Source organism: Chenopodium quinoa, unplaced genomic scaffold (assembly GCF_001683475.1).
Source record: "Chenopodium quinoa cultivar QQ74 unplaced genomic scaffold, ASM168347v1, whole genome shotgun sequence".
Lineage (NCBI taxonomy): Eukaryota > Viridiplantae > Streptophyta > Magnoliopsida > Caryophyllales > Amaranthaceae > Chenopodium > Chenopodium quinoa.
The window spans coordinates 1,302,761-1,307,696 of NW_018742861.1; the positions used below are offsets into that span (position 1 = coordinate 1,302,761).

The 4,936-nt window shown below is 36.0% G+C and overlaps 1 long non-coding RNA gene across 1 annotated transcript; it reads left to right on the forward strand.

The window, feature by feature from the left end:
* Positions 1-2,680: 2,680 nt before the first annotated feature.
* On the forward strand, positions 2,681-4,111 carry LOC110726071. The gene is made up of 3 exons (XR_002512310.1): positions 2,681-2,722; positions 2,815-3,056; positions 3,889-4,111. It is a non-coding gene; the product is annotated as an uncharacterized LOC110726071 (long non-coding RNA).
* The last annotated feature ends 825 nt before the right edge of the window (positions 4,112-4,936 follow it).

Below are 4,936 nucleotides of genomic sequence, written 5' to 3' on the forward strand. Positions count from 1 at the left end.
AAAAAAATAAAAAAATTACAAAAACAACCCCCGGGCCTAACCCGAGGGCTGCAGCCAGCAGCTGCCTGGGGCTGCTTCCTGGGTGCTGCAGCTGCCTCGGCTGCTGCCTGGGTTGATGCAGCGGTGCTGCCCCGATTCCCGGGTTTTTTTTCCTTTTTGTTCATTTTTTTTCTCTTGCCTAACGTGGATGTTTGCGCCAATTACAGAGTATGTTCCATATTCCTGATGAGCCGGCCAAGAGAAAAGTCTTTGAAGCTTTTGTGCAAGAGAGATTCAAAAACTTCAAGAGTTACATGAGGACGAGATGGATCCATAAGAAAAGAAGGAGAAGACCAAAGAAAATTGAGCCTGATGATGGAGAAGAGGAGAAACCTGATAAGAAACCGTGGGATTTACATCCACAAATAACGGTCAAGGATTGGGAGAAGTTTGTGGAAAAATCTTCCACTAGGACCGCACTTGTATGTGTTTATTTATCAATAGAGTCGGCTACTGATATTTAGTTTCTTACAATGACTGATGCTAACATATATTTCTGAATGTGTAGGAAAAAAGCGAACAAGCTAGAACCAATGCCGGAAAGAAATTGTATAGCCATCATATGGGTTGTAAGACCTTTGCGGAGTCTAGACCAAAGTGGGTGAAAGCGGGTCTATACCCCAAATCCATAATGTCATCAACTGATAAACCACTTTCTTCCACGGTCACAACTTTGGTTAATCATGCAATTGACTGGTGGTGCGCTATGCATGGGATGGACAAGAAAACCGGCAAGTATGTCATGCAACCGGATAAGAAAGTAGTAGCAGATGCACTTGTAAGAAAACTTTTCTACTTATTAATTATATTTCCTTGTCAAGTAAATGGTACTTAGATCTGATAAATTTTTGTGTTGTTACAGCTCGAGCATACTTCGGAAGTGATTGAAGGCAAGCTGACTCCAAGCATCGAACATGATCCTTTCACCTTAGCTTTGGGAAAACCATACCACCTTGGGCGAGTAATTGGTTTTGGTGGGAAACAACTAGGGTGGGAAAAGGTGATGGGTTCAGAATACACCAAATCAGGAAAAAGCAGATCAAGTATTAATTTTCCACATCGGATTGATGAGAAGGAAAAGGAATCAATTAAGGCGGAGATACGCGTGGAGCTGCAAGAACAGATGCAAAGTCAATTCAATGCCATTCTGAAGCACATGAACTTGCCGCTTTTTCCATTTCCCTCGAGTACCCCAGTAGACTCATGTAGTCACCCAGGAGGCCCCGAGGACGATCCAGTAGTTGAGAGAGAGGTATTTTTAGTACAAGGACGAATTACGTCATATGAAGTTCGTCAAATGACGTCGTTTGCATGTTTAATTATTTTACTTTTGCAGGATCCTAGTCCTATGGATGCAGAGTCATTGAAGAGAGCAAATCTGATGCCTGAACCTTTCCCAGATGTTAAGGTAAACTTCACTACGTAATCAGCTTTTCTTATGTTAGGCTTTCGTTTGTTATTTCATAACTTATGTCCTAACTTCTAATCAAATATGTAGGAAGAGACGCCTTGTGAGCTTCTTCACCCCGAGGAAAACATCGGTGGACAGTTGCAGTTGGTGGGGTATGGTAGTGCACAACCTTTTGACAAGGTCCATTTTAAGTCTAATACTAGCACCCATTACATCTCAATCGGGATCGATTCTATAATTGCTGGGTTTGAGGACTTACCACTACCGGTGCCTAGAGAGGAATATGATTATTTTTAAACTGCGTGACGAGACCGGGAGCTTTGTGCAATGGCCACATGATCGGTTGAGGTTGATAGGAGGGGTAAGTAAACACTACTTGTATGTAACTAGATTAACATGTGCTTTGTGCAATGACCATGTTCTTTTATGTTACTAGATTACTATGGAAAATTAGTCCGCTAAAAGGAAGAAGGTGGATAAGCCAAAATCCAAGGAAGAAGGTCCTCCGAAGATGGAACAAGGACAAGTGTCAAAGAAGTGTTCGAGAGCTTCATGTACTCCACTGGTAGAAGCCAATGTCCTTAGGTCGCTTTCGAAAGCATGTACTTTTCTTCACAACCGTGTTAGTGAGTTTCCTACGGGTACACATATTCAAGTGAACTTGCCTAAGGCATTGTTCCACTATGATGAGGATGCGATCGCATACATTTCTAGAGAGGATGTGACGGAATTTCTAACCGGTTCCATGCTTAACATTTCCATCATTCAAACTTTCATGAGGTAAATTAACGAGACTATTTCTAAACATATTGTATTTTTGATATTTTCGTACCAAAACAATGCAACTAGTAATTACTTGCACACGTTACTTTCTTGAAGGTCACTACAGGAGCTCCTAAGTAGTAAACCCGATGGTGAAGCAGCAGTTGGGTGGTTATGCCCCGAGCAGACCTTCGTAACCAAATGCTTGCATAACCCTCGTGATGTGATAGATTACCTTGAGCGGGGTATTAGAGAATCAATGCGTGCGGGAAACAAGTTCATATTAGCCCCTTGCTTTGAGGAGTAAGTTTAAATATGTCACTCTTAATTTGTTTGTTAAGTATAGATGTTGACGCATAATAATTGATGGATTTATATTTTCTTTAATATATATGTAGTCTACATTGGAGCCTTATGGTGATTTGTGTTTCCAATAACACAATCTCTCTACTTTGACTCGGCTCGTATATGGCCACCAAGGAAGTTGCTAGTGAATAACCTATTGAATAGGTACATACCACTTCCTATATATTGTTTTGTATCATCACCTAAGTGATTGAGTGGCTATGTTCCTAAATTTTTTGTTTTTTATTTTTTTGAAGTGTTATGAAGAAGTTGAATTGTCGTTCGGTTGCGGGTCCCATGTGGAAATATTTGAAGGTAAAGCCTTGATATATTGATTTATTTAATAAAATTGCTTTGAGTTATGGCTATGCATGACTATTTTAACTTTGTGTCATGTTAATGTGCGCAACAAGACAACGACGCTGATTGTGCCCTGTACGTGATGAGGTTTATGCATGACATAGTCAATAGGTGCACTGAAGCCCAACACATTGAGGAGGTACTTGTTTTTACTTTTTTCGGTTCGATTTTGGATAAAGGCCGTCCTAAAACTAAGTAGAATTTTAATTTGCTATGATTCCAAACATTAGACACCTAAGACTAGTTGTAATTGACATGTTATGATAAAGAAATAGCTCATTAGATAAGAAATGTATAAATCGGGCAAAGTAGTAGTGAAATAGGCGATTTTGGGTAAAAGTCGTCCTAAAACTTAGTAGAATGATAACTTGCTATGATTTCAAACATTAGACACCTAAGACTAGTTATAATTGACATGTTATGATAAATAAATAGCTCATTAGATAAGAAATGTAGAAATCGGGCAAAGTAGTAGTGAAATAGGCGATTTTGGGTAAAAGTCGTCCTATAACTTAGTAGAATGCTAATTTGCTATGATTTCAAACATTAGACACCTAAGACTAATTATAATTGACATGTTATGATAAAGAAATAGGTCATTAGGTAAGAAATGTAGAAATAGGGCAAAGTAGTAGTGAAATAGACGATTTCGGGTAAAAGCCGTCCTAAAACTTAGTAAAATGCTAATTTGCTATGATTTCAAACATTAGACACCTAAGACTAGTTATAATTGACATGTTATGATAAAGAAATAGCTCATTAGATAAGAAAAGTAGAAATCAGGCAAGTAAGAAGTCAAATAGGCGATTTTTGGTAAAAGCCGTCCTAAAACTTAGTAGAATGCTGAATCGGGCAAGTTAGAATTATGTTTGAAATATTTAACATATACATTATTATTTTTTAATTATTAGTTTTAATTTTATGTAATATATGAATGATTTTTACGTTTGGTATTTTTTTTCTTTCCAAAGGTTTGTAAGATTCAAAGGGAAGGCCCTTTGACAAGGGAAGAAGTTGATGAAATTCGCGACATGTGGGCTTTTTTGTGACATTTGATGGCATCTAGGTAGAATATATAATATATATGTGTTAGTTAGATAATGAATGAGATTGAGTTTTTTTTTTATGAACAATTAATATTTAGTTCCTATCTTTTTTATTTTTTTTAAATATATATGTACATTATATTACTTATTTGTAATTAGTACTATATATTATTTATGAGTTTTATATATGTTATTATTATTATGCATTTTATTGTTATTGAATTATTATTCTTAAATTTGTAATATTTTTAATTAATTATTATTAATTATTAATATTAATTAATAATAATATTAATAATAATAATTTTTAAAATTACAGATTAATGTGCATATCAAAACAGGTCATTAATAATATTATTATTATTAATTAATATATATATATATATAAATAAAAAATAAAAAAATAAAAAATATACAAATGGCAAGCGGTTTTGGCGCCAAACCGCTTGTCATTCCCCCCAACTGGGAAGCGGTTCTGAACCGCTTGCCATTTACATGGCAATTGGCAAGCCCCCTAAACCCATGCGGTTCAGAACCGCTTCCAATAACGTTTTTTCTACTAGTGAAAGTTGGGATTATTATTTCTAATTTTTCATATAATTATTCCTAATTGGATTAGTAATGGGATTAAAGCCTTTGGACCCTCCACATGATCATTGGGTCGTAGGTAAGGTGGACTTAGGTTCGGTTTGGACTCATTTTAGTATTTTGGCCATAATTTATTCATTATAACCCGGATTTGGGCTTATAATATATCGTTGGAAAGCTCTTTTCAAACCCCATCCAAATATTTAATAATTTGACCCAAATTATGGACCAATATAAACTGTCCTAAACGTTTTTATAAAAAGGACACGAAATGAATGATTTTAAGGGACATGAAATGAATTATTTTGGGTTTAAAGGCACGAAAAGAGGAAAATAAGTTATGGTTTGGTGAAATGGGATAGGTATTGGATTGGTTTATGAAATG